A 13,223-nucleotide genomic window follows, 5' to 3' on the forward strand; every position below is an offset into this window, starting at 1 on the left:
AACTGTGGTTAAGTTAACTGTTCAGGTCAGTTGAACCTTGGTACAGTTTAAGTAACTGTGGTTAACTAAACTGGGGTAATTGGTCACTACAGTGCCACCCAAGCACAGTCCCTTTGTAAGCACAGTTTCAATTCTGCATGTGAATCCCTCTGCCACATCATCAAGGCCCCCTCTTCTTCACAAAAGTTTCAACAAGCCATAACTTGCAATCCAGGAAGAATTTGTACACGCTCCAAAAAGGAAAAATAACCAGTTTTTTGAGCTCTACGCGCTTGTCAACTCAGATTTTATGTATGCAATTAGACACTGCTAGATTTGAAAATATCATCAACTGGTAAGACCTTTGCAATGGCAATCCGCACCCCAACTGTTGAGAAGTTCACCGGGGATGGATTTCACACATGGTCTACACAAATGAGATATCTCCTAATGCACCAAAAGCTTTGGAAGACTGTAAAAGAAGATATACCCACTGCACAAAATGATGCTTGGAAGGAAAAAGATGAAGCAGCACTATCACTCATTGGATTGCACTTGGGTCCTAACATAATTCATCATATAGACTCTAAGGATCATGTCAAGGATGCATGGGATGAGTTGAACACAGCGTTTGGTGCAAAAGCCAAAAACCAAGAAATCCATCTTAAGATTGAATTTTATGGTATGCACATGGGCTTCAATGAATCCATGGCACAATTTGTCAACAAAATCAAAAGCATTATGACTCAACTAGAGGGCATAAATGCAAAAGTAGGAGAGAAAGATGCACTTGCAATTCTCCTTAAAAGCATGCCTGCAGAGAGTATAGTGCATTGACAACCACTTTGAAGAATTTGCCAGATCCAAAGTTTGAAGAATGTGTATCCTCTCTTCTCGAAAAATAAAGAGATTTGAAAGCATCGACATCGACATCAACATCAACACTCAATAGCTATAATGAAGAACAAGCACTATTCAGTAAAACATCAGTGAAATGCTACCATTGCGGAAGGATGGGTCACTATCAAAGTGACTGCAGATTGAAGAACAAACCAAAGTGTCACCATTGCAAGAAGCTGGGACACAAGGAAGAAGATTGCAGATTGAAAAATCAACAAGTCAACTACGTGGAGTCATCATCAAGCCATGAGCCAAAAGGTGACATCAATGGAATGTATTGAAAAGCAAAAACCTTGCCAACCTTGCCTATATTTTGTAATCAAACCTGACCACCTGAGAGTAGCTATGTAAGCACCCAGGGGAGGATTTGATCTTGTAACTCACATCTGACCACCTTGTAGTAGCCAAAGGATTATGGCACCAAGGGGAGGTGTTGAGAGTTGTGGTGCCATGAGCACATGTAGAGCAAAGGTATGAGCAAAGGGAAAGCTGCCACATGGCATGGAGGAGATATCCCACATGTGAGCAAGCAAATGGATGTAAGTACCCTCACCTATAAAAGGGAGGTTCATTTGAAGTAATATCAATCAAGCACTTTGCACTATCTCAAGATTCTCTTTTTGAGTCCAAGCTAATCTATCTTGGAACCTAATTGACTTGAGATACATGTCATGAGCACTCTCTTCATCATGTTTCCAGATAGGTTCCATCCACCTTAGAGCGCTCCATAGATCCTGAGGCACACATGTTTTGTCAAAGTCCACATTGCAGTATCGACTATTTTATGAGACGGGGGTTCAGATACAGTTGCATGGATACACTGATGCATGGATATGTGTTCTCTTTTGGGAGTGCTGCAGTCACTTGGAGCAGCAAGAAACAGCCTATAGTTGCCTTGTCAAGCACAGAGGCTGAATATAGGGGTGCAGCAATGGCTACATGTGAGGTAGCTTGGTTGCATAAGCTACTTTATGATATGCATTAGTCTGGGCCAGTTGTCATTTATTGTAACATGAGCAGTATACACTTGGTAAATAAGCCAGTCTATCATGCTAGAACAAAGCACATTGAGGTGCATTATCACGAGTAAGTCAAAACATCGAGCGAGTGCATTCGAGCGAGCCCAAAGTTCAAGCGATGCTTGTGATGAACTTTTTCTGAACCTATAGTAGCAATAGTTTTTTACTAGAAATGGTTGAATCAACATGACCATATTAGAGATTGTCCTTACTTATTTTTCGTATGATTCTTGGCAACATACAAAGATAACACCTACTATTGGGGATAACTCATAAGTCCATACAAGTCAGCAATGATTCAATGAATACCAAATGAAAACTTATTGGCAACATACAAAGAGAAAACCTATTATTTGATAAATAATAAATCCATGCAAGTTAGAAATCGTTCAATAGATACAAAAGGGGAAATGTTGCAATGTCTACACCTCAAGGTAGTCACTCAAAATTATGTAAGGTAGCACGTGAGTTGAACGGGTTTCTTTATTTTGTGAACTTACATACAAAAAGAATCAATCCCGTCCATGATATAGAAGCTCCTCCCATAAAATTCCTTCACAAAAAACTATTTGTAGCAGGGATGTTTTTATCGAAGCTATGCTCATATATTAATATAAAATCTTTGTGAAACTTTTCAAGCTCCTTTTTTTTTGTTTCACAATATCAGTCAAATTTAGTACCTTTGAATATATTTTCTTTTAAACTTTGAAGAAAAAAATGTAAATCCTGTTGGTAAAACTTTACTTTTTTTTACATAAAAGTTTCAAATCCTGGCGAATGTTTCCAACATTTATTTTTATTAGGGCATACATACTTTTGATGCCAATATAAAATTTTAGATTCATAATGAAACTAACTTGAAAAAATCATCCATGATTTGTAGCTCATCGATTTTTATGCTACCCATATGATATGATCCATTTTGTACACAAAATGATAACATGAAAATAAAATGTTTAAACTATGGAGCTAATAAATTATTGATCACCTTATGACCATGATGGTAACAAAATATGGATCACCTTCATATGTCCATGCCCATGTGTATACCTGTGGGAGGGAAGGAGAGAACCAAGGACCCGAACTCTATATGAGAAAAATTTAAGAAAATATAAGAGTTTGATAAGGTTTAGCTCTGATGAAACAAAGATAAGTACAAATTTTCTAAAGTTGTAGAATTTAGACACTCTAACATGAAAAATGGATTCATTCATATCATTTTGATCGTTTTGACTACAAACATGACCATATTTGGAGTTTGATTGACCAAGTTATGGCCCAAATAAAATTGGCAGAAGGAGCCTCCTAAGAGGCCTCTTGGGAGGCTCCTCCTCCCATTATCTTTTTCCTTGAAAATGGAAATTTCACAAGAAAAACACATACTCTAACCCCTTTCTTCGACCCCTCCTTCTTCCTTGACCCTTGCAAAAACATTGCAAAACATTTTTCAAAAATTGTTGTTTGTACAATATCATGGGTAGTACAACAAGTGTAAAAGTAAGCAATGCATGCTACTTTTTGAACATAAATCATCACACTAGAATGTCAATTTTATGAAAGTCCTCGCTTGAACTGTCACCTCGCTCGAACGCAGTCGCTCGAATTTCGGTAATCCTCCATTATCACTATGTGCGGGAGAAGGTTCTAGTAGGTTTTATTGAGGATCAGATAGCTAACATATTCATGAAGGCATTGGGTGCAGAGAGGCGCTGCGCAAGTTCAAAGACCTACTTGGTGTGTAGGAATTGGGATTGAGCTCGAGGAGAATGTTGAGATATCGAGCTCCACTTGTGATATGCCAAGGTGACCATTGTGCATTTATGTCACTGACTTGTTAGCTGCAGATGCGGTTGGTACACCACCCATGAATAATAGCTGGATGACAGCTATCTTTATGTACTCTTGTTAGTGGCTCAGTTAGTATGCCACCTAGGTTAGCTGAGTTTGGTTTGAGACCCACATATAGGGTTCACCTGTTCCTTCTGTACTTAGAGAGAGTTCTTTTGGCTTTCACAACTAAGAAGAGGAAAACTATTTTTAGCCTCCACCTTTGTGTGTATTTCCCCATTGTGTATGCGAGAAAGCTACAAGTGATACTCCTTACTTCTCTCCCACTCTCTTCACAACAAGAACCTACCACCGAACCAACCACAACAAAGAAGCCCCAGAGTCCTGAACGTGCCCTAGTACCATGAATCATACAACTCAACACAAGGATCTCCCAAGACAACGAGGGAGCAACACAAGAACCTTCCTCCAAGCCCGAAGGCAGACCATCAAAGGTAGTTTTGATCATACCATCACCAACAGTGCTGCCCAACTCATGAGCGCAAGTGTTTGTGCTAAGGGCGGTCACACATCAAATCTTACTGAAATGTCCTTGGTTACGAGGAGCATCAATCCTCCATGATTAGGGAACTAATAGACTGACAATCGAGATTCGAGACGCTACAGTTAGGGTGAATGTGGGGACAGGAGCTATTAAACCAATTATGCCTAGAGTGTTGGATGACACATCTTCAACAACAATCTCAAGAAAATCAGCTCCCTTGCAACAGCATGCCATAGCAGGTGACTCACAAAGCAATGTCAATAATTGGATACAAAAATTGGCAACCATTGACAACTGCCATTCATTAGACCCCATCTTCTCACATATCGATGCTAAGGCACTACAGGTAGATCCTCCACTCCAGCATGAAGAACCAAGCGATCTAGAGATGCCATTCTTTATGGCTAACCTCGAGTGGGATAATGAACCTAAAGAAGGTACCCATACAAATGATGACTCAGATTTTCCTGGGGACCTTGAAATAGAGGCTGCGAATGCTAAAATTAAGGGTCAAATCTTTGATAATGACTTAGCCATTCTGCATGCCGAAATGACAATGGAGCTCCCAAAAGTTGAACCTCCAAAGTTGAATAACAGCTGAAGATCCCGCAAGAAAGCTGGAGGAAATCAGAGAAGAGCCAAGGCCGAGAGCACTTCAATGAATTCAAACGAGTCCATTTTTGTCTCATCCAGAGAAAAACAACATATGTATCAAGGATAAAGTATAACTTGTGGAGAAAAGTACACAATACTATCAAAGATCATCAGGCAGATGGATTGGTAAGAGATGTCAAGGTAGAAGTGTGGAAATGCTTAGACAAGCTTTTTGTTTTTTGTGACTAGGTTATTCGGAGCAAGAATGATCAACAAGCATTTGAAGAAGCAGTAAAGAGTTTTGGAAAGGTAATGAAAGAGGCTTGGACAATGTGTAACATAACTCACCACATGGTAAGAATAGTATCTTGTTTTTATGCATGCATTTTTTTAAAGCAAACAATATTATTTTTATGTATTTCTAATGCCCTTTTGCCTATGTGTAAAAACAACATATAATCTACAATTACCTTCCTTTATTTGTAAAAAAATACGGATGGCTTGCAATTTGGTCCACACAGGGAATGGAGAAATCACCCTACATGGCACGGAATGCATTCTTTAGACATACACAACATTTTGGAGGAAAAAAAAAAGCCAATAGTTTGAAAGAAGTCTTTCAATGGTTCTATCGAGACATACTACAAAGGCTTCAAGCCAAGAAGAAAGTCAATACATCATAGGTTAAGCTAGCTTTCATATTAGCTCAAAAGGACAGAAGGAGGCAAATTATGGAGAGCTCAAATGCAATAGAGAGACATGCTCAGTGGAGGCACTCAAAGATATTTGTAAACCACAAGTGGGTAGGTAGAAGCTAAGTGCTAAATATTTTTCCTCAATAGTTGTCATTTAATGTAACATAAAAATGTTTGCAATGAACAATGACTTGGCTCTTTCATGCATAAGAAGATAGCACTTATTGTGACATTGTATGCAACCATTGAAATATTTAAAATGTAATACATATATTTCTATTTCCAAATGTACATTGTTTTTGTCACAAATACACATAAACATAACTAAGACATTCTTAAATGATATGTTCTCACAATTCAACTCTACTTCCATCTGGTAAAATATACAATGATATAGGCTATTTCTCCAATGATTTGCCAACTTTGCTTGGAATCCTTCTTGTAACTTTGATTGGGGACCTTTTTTTCTTTAGCTGAGGAGCAACGGAACTCTTCTCATCTTGTGCATGAGTTGTTGTCATCGTGGTTTGTTCTTCATTTGTTTGTCGGGAAGGGCCACCAAATGAGGCTCTCGATTCTGTATGAGCTTATGCTTTCCATAACCCTCCAAGATGAGGGGATTCTTTACACCACAACATAGTGCCCAGGCAGTATAAGTCAAAAAGTAACCAGGTCTTGAGCCTTGCTTTCTAGCATAACACCAAAAAATAATTAAAGTAGAAAGCTTCTCTATTAGAATGATCTTATCTATTTTCCATGATATAGGATGACCACCCAAAAGTTTCGACAAACACTTGAGAAAATATGTAATAGAAACACTTGAGAAAATATGTAATAGTAGCTCCATTGTTACTAAGTAATCTGTGAAAAATAAATATCTTTGCAGCAGACATGTCTTCAATATAATGCAAAAGGCTTAACAGTTTACCAAGCCCAGGAATTCTACTTCCAGCTGCCCTCAGGAGAAATGTGTCGTCTTCAACGATCTTCAACGAACAACTGCTATATGCAAAACACACACAGATTATAAAACGGACCATTAAATTGCATATCTAATCTCAAAGTTCAAGAAAGGTAGGTGCTTTACCTCAATATTCTCATCTTTCTGTAGCACATCATCCTTAAACAAGGAGATACCTATCTCCTCCTTCTCCTCGGAGCTCTGACTTATATCTAAGCTTGTTGTGAGGTTCATTCGTGCTTGCGTTTCTTGGAAGATTGTCTCATCCACATCTACATACATTTTGGCTTTCTCAAAACATATGGACAATTCTTCTTAAGGATTGAACTTATCCTCCAGCTCTAACAAAGAATCGTCAACAATCTTGACTTCCTTGTCGACCCTACAAGACTGAGAAATAAGGGCAATTGCATAATCCTCTCTCAAATTGAAGAGGCACTGTATGTCATATAACAAGGCATACTCTTTGCCCTCAATGTTGAAAGAGGGAGGAATGGGCACAGTGAGGTCAAAGCTTTCAGCCTCAAAGTTATCCAATGGAATAACATCTCTTAGTGTCTCATTTTTTAGAGCCACTATATCCAATGCTGCAACTGCAAGCTCGTCTTTTGGGTCTATATTCTCTTCTGCATCTTGTATATCAGACTTTTTTAATGTTTCCTCTTCCTCATCACTATCCTTTTTCTCCTCAACTAAACCATCATCATAGTGAATGTACATTGCAAATGCAAGTGACTCTTCCAGTATCCTACAATTGCCCTCGTGTATAGTGCAGATTCCCTTATTGCAGTCTTCAAAACTATCAAATAGTTTGTGCATTTGATACATGATCCTGTGATTTCCGACAATGTCCTTAATATGTACAACTTTAGCTCCTTCCACTGTTAGCTTCTTGAAAGACTCATACTCCTCTCCAAGAAAATCCTTGTGCTGTGCCAGAAAAGAATGCAAATCCATCTCCTTATTGAACATATTCTAGTATTGTGATAATGCATTTGACATTTAGACTTCTGTAAAAATTCTAAAAGCTATAGTTGAGGAGAGTTCTTTTCCTCCTTCTCCTTTTCCTTAATAGCTTCCTGTCCACCTTTGTCTGAAACCTTCTCATTGGACTTTCTTCTCTTGACTGCATAATACAAAATTAAATTTGAGTCCTGCAATATAGCTAAAATAAATAGAAGGACTCAAAAAGCAATTCTCACCAGGACATTCCTCCTCCCTTATAGCATAAGATGACAAGTCAATGGTCTTCTTGAATGGTTTTGCTGCATCACCTGCACAAACACACATAAGGGTTGGGTTCCCCTCTTTCAATCTTTGCACATAACATTTTTCTTATTATGTACCCTAAACTTGTGTTTTTCAGGCAAATTGTTTTGTCTATGGAAACAATATTATGTACCCTAATATCAACCCTCAGCACACATTGGATGAAGCATATGCATGGAATTAGGTGGAGTAATAACATGTTTTGCACATAAATGCGATATAGGGTGTTTTCTAGCAACATACTCTCAAATCGAGTTTTCAAGAAAATACCCTGGTGTCAAAATAACAAGAACCAGGCTCCAAAGAAAACATGAGGTCTAGACAAAACTCAAATAATTCTAAAAACAAAATGGTCTTAGATCGTGCAAAAGATGAAGCAAATGCTTAAGATTTTGTGTAGTATTTGCCCATTAAGTTGATATCCATGTTTTTCTTTCAACAATGCACCGGAATTGTGTTTTTAAGCAAACACATGGAAAGGTAGATCAAGAAAACACATAGAGAGGTAGATCAAGATTGTGGCATATGTAAGTACATGGATTCTTTCTCGCCATGGCTTTTGCACAACTGTAGGTAGGCGAGGATGATGGTGGGAGAAAAACCAAGGCTAAGATGTTATCCAGATGCAGATGAAGAAGAAGATGTGGTTACAGTGTTGGATAAAAGTGATGAAGATTAAAACTGTTGGAGGGATGGAGAAAATTGAACATAAGAGGAGATGGCACAAATATCTATGCAAGTCACATCAATCTTGTCAGTCACACATGCAAAAATGGTCTTCTAGGTACTAGTGAATTAAGCATTAGGGGAGAATTGGGGTCTCAAAAGGGCCTCCAATTAGTGTTTCCTAATTTCGAGGGATTAGAGAGGGCTAGAAGGTGTGGGGCAATGGTATGTTGAGGTGGAGGGTGGGCAGGCCTACAAAGAGCCCCTATTGGTTGCTCCCCTTACACTAGGTACCATGCAAACCATCCCCCCCCCTCTTAACCCATGTTTGACCCTCCTACCAGGTGCACCTTGAGAGTGCTCTCAACGGAAGCAAGAACGAAAGAGGGAGAGAGAGAGAGAGAGAGAGCCACACAAGTTTTGGTGGGTGCAGAACCACCCTAATCTTCTTTTTCATTCATTTATATATGTGTTTGAGTATTGTACATAACCGGGGTAAAGGCACAGTGACCTTTAACCCCCACAACCTCCCACTTAAAGGACAATGTGCCTTTAAGGGAGAACAACCAGTGAGCATACTATCCAATGCCCATCAATACACGACAAAACTCAAACCGCTGACTAGGTAGACTCTTCGTCAGCATATCTACAGGGTTATCATTTGTATGAACCTTGACAAGCTCTATGTGCTTGTCCTCAAGTACCTCCCTGATGAAATGGTACCTGACCTCAATGTGTTTGGTCTTTGCATGAAAGACCGGATTCCGTGCTAGCTGAATAGCACTCATGGAATCATTATGCAATTTCGGTACACTTGTATGAATCCCTAAATCTCCCACAAGCCGATCAAGCCATATAGCTTCCTTGCAACCCTCTGTGGCTGCAACATACTCAGCCTCTGTGGTAGACAAAGCAATGCACTTCTGTGTGCGAGACATCCACGACACTGCACCACCTGCAAAGGTGAACACATAACCAGAAGTGGATCTCCTACTATCCACATGCCCTGCATAGTCTGAATCTGTGTACCTAAGTACACGCATGTCTCCTCTACCAAAGCAGATGCACATCTCCTTGGTACCCTTCATGTACCTCATGATGCACTTAACTGCCTCCCAATGCCTCTTTCCTGGATTAGCCATATACCGGCTAACAACTCCCACTGCAAATGCAATGTCTAGTCTAGTAGCTATCATAGCATACATAAGACTCCCAACTGCTGATGCATAAGGAACCTTGGCCATCATGGCCCTCTCCTCATCTAATTTGGGACTATCTGTATGACTCAGTTTCACATATGGAGGCAATGGAGTACTCACTGCCGTCCCCCCCTCCATATTGAAACGTTGTAATACTTTTGTAACATACTCTTTTTGGGAAAGCCAAAGGAGTTTCCTACTTCGATCACATGTGATGCGCATACCAAGAATATGACCTGCAAGTCCCAAATCCTTCACTTTGTAGACCCATTTACATGGCAATGCTTTCTTTCCATGTGGCAAAGAAACCAAGTCCCAAGTCTTATTCTTCATAAGTGAACTCGTCTCTGATTGCATAGCATACTCCCACTTGCGTTGATCCTCGTGCATCACAGCCTCTCTGTAGCAAGAAGGCTCCCTGCAATCAATAAGCATCACATAGTCTACCCTTGGAACAAACCTATCAGACGGTCTAGACACTCTAAATGATCTTCTCAAGGGCATTTCAGCTTGCTGTCCCACCTGCATATCAGCCACATTTGGCTCATCATTTCCACCAATAGATGATCCATCATCTACCCTTGATTGTATACCTGTGGGAGTACTTGGTGGTACCATTTCTTGCACATTTGGTGCATGGACAGCTTGTTGTCTATCAACATATGCAGGTGGATTCACATCCTGGAAAGTGATTCTCCTCATTTCCACATCCCTCATGGGTGCCTTATGCATCTTCTTCTCATTGAAGACCACATCATGGCTACGTATGATCTTCTTTGCTTCTGGATCCCAGAGACGATAGCCCATCTCTCCACTTTCACCATAACCCAGAAAGATGCATTTCCTAGACTTAGGATCTAGCTTCTTTTGAAGCTCTTTTGGCACATGTGCATATGCCTCACACCCAAATATACGCAAGTGAGAGTAAGAGGGCTTCTTGCCACTCCATGCCTCTTCAAGAATACCACCATCCAAACTCTTACTAGGTGATCTATTGATCACATGCACTGCAATCTTCATTGCCTCAGCCAAAAAACCACCAGAAAGACTTGCATTGCAACCTTTCTTGAATGGTACGGTTCATCTTTTCTGCAACTGGATTTTGCTCTGGAGTACAAGGGGATGTGAGCTCCCTCTTAATCCCACGTGTATCACAAAAATGCTGAAAGTCATGAGAGAGGTACTCTCCACCATTGTCAGTCCGTAGGCATTTAAGCGTTCTACCTGACTGATTCTCAACCAAGGCCAGCCATTTCTGAAATACCTGGAAAACATCACTCTTCCAAGCTATAGCATAAGCCCACACTTTCCTAGTTGCATCATCAATGAATGTCACATAGTATTTAGCCCCGCCTAATGACCGTGTAGGCATGGGACTACATACATCTGAATGCACCAAATCAAGCTTTTCAAACTCTTTCTTTCCCCTTCTTTTATGGGCTTATTTAGTCTACTTCCCATAGAGATAGTGCTCACAAAATTCAAAATCAGAGAAACTCAAATGCGGTACATAACCCAAACGGCATAAGAGTTTCATTCCATTCTGGCTCATGTGCCCCAACCTGCAATGCCACAAAGAAGTGCATGGCTACTCGGTTATTGCAACAACATGATCAAATACCCCTGATACATGTAAGGGATACAAAGTCCCACACTTGGCACCCCTGGCCAAAAGCATAGAGCCCTTCTGAATTTTCCAACTCTGAAAGCCAAAAGTGGTGTAAAAACCAACATCATCTAGCTGACCCACTGAAATAAGACTCTTGGTCAGCTTAGGCACATGTCTCACATGTTTCGAATCTAAAATCTAATCCTGGGAATATGCATCATCTGAAGTGGTAAGCAACTCTGCAGATAAACTAGACATGAAGAGAACGTCATTGTCACTATCATGTGTGACTGCATTGATCTCCTCGATCTTCACTTTTCCTTTGTCCTCCCTTGGACTCTCTTCCTTTTGATTTGCACCCCAATTTGCATTCTTTTTCTTATCCTTTTGCTCTCTTTTTAGCTTGTAGCAATCCTTTTTCATATGGCCCTTCTTGTCACAGTGGTAACACTCAATGTTCCATGCCCTGGATTTGCTACGTGACTTCCCTCTTTCTTGGGACTTCCCCCTAAATGTGATCTGCCCCTTTGCACATTTAAGGCTCCATCCTGCTTGTTGCCATCCATAGACTTCCGTCTAATCTCCTTGGCCAACAAGCTACCCACAATATCATCAAATTTCAGTACTCCACCAGGTGCAGAGTTACTGATAGCTGTACGGAAGGTATCCCACGAGGATGGCAATGAACATAAGAGAAATATTGCCTTAGTCTCCGCATCAAAATTCATCTTCTGAGCCTGAAGCTAGCTGAAAATAATATTGAATTCATTCAAGTGAGAAGCGATGGAGACCCCTTCCTTCATCTGCAGCTCAAACAACCTCTTCATGAGGTAAACTTTATTAGAGGCAGTTTCCTTTTCATAAGTGGCACACAGTTTCTTCCACAAATCTTCCGTAGTCTTCTCATTTACTACTGTGAAATAAACTGACTCTGCAAGATGAAGTCTAATAGTAGATTTTGCTAATGCATCCAACTCATTCCAATCATCCTCAGACATATTTGCAGGCTTAGCTTCAATCCCTGCCAAGGGTTTAATCTGCTTCTTTTGAATAAGCACATCCCTCATTTGTTCTTTCCACACAGAAAAGTTTGTCCCATCAAACTTTTTAATGCTGAAAAACTCCTTTTCAGACATGGAAGAGGATGCCATGATGCAAATAAAGCAAAAATCCCAAATGCTAGTGCCTGCAAGAGAGAATCACACCAAATACCAGGTGCACCCAAATGTGTATGCCACAATAGAGTGAAATATCACCAAAACTCAAAGCTCAAAGCATCAAAAGATGCATGTGACTCATGTGCATATACTATGCATCCATATGAGCAAATCTGGCCCAAAAGAAAATGCCAACTGCAATGGCAATCCAAAATTCCAATAAGTGCCAAATGACTCAAGCATAAACACCGTCCACTGGCATATGCATCAATAATATCTCATCCAAGAGAGCATAGCACTATCAGTGCATCACCTGCAATGTGTCAAAGCTGTCCCTCAGCATAAAATAGCATCCATGTGCAAAGCGTCCATAAAAAATAGCATCCCACAAGGCAATTTGGGCCTATCAGCGCATCCAATAAGGACCGTAATGCATCCAAATGGCCTATAAATCATCCACTGCAACCCAATGCATACCACGAATGAGCGCACACACTGCTCAAACTGCAACCAGAGTGATTTGCATAAGGTATGCTCAAGAAATCATAGTCCCACGGTAATGACCGCTACTGAAAATAGAACCTGAGATGCCTCAAAACATGGGCGCCATTGCATAATCGGACTCAGCAAGAAAATCTGCAAATATCTCTCTTCTGCTAGAACTCCAAAATCCCAACCGATGAGTGAGAAATGGGAGTCAACACTTATCCACTGCCATGTGGCATAAATCTAAGGTTTCAAAACCTTAGAATGAAAAATGCATAACAGAGAGACGAAATCGAATACACAGAGATCTATAACTCTAAAAATCCTCAACCGAATCGTGCAAGAACTGACAGGTAG

The sequence above is a fragment of the Dipteris shenzhenensis genome, chromosome 22, assembly GCF_047967505.1.
Source record: "Dipteris shenzhenensis isolate YYH24624 ecotype China chromosome 22, Dip_SZ_1.0, whole genome shotgun sequence".
NCBI classification, from domain to species: Eukaryota; Viridiplantae; Streptophyta; class Polypodiopsida; order Gleicheniales; family Dipteridaceae; genus Dipteris; species Dipteris shenzhenensis.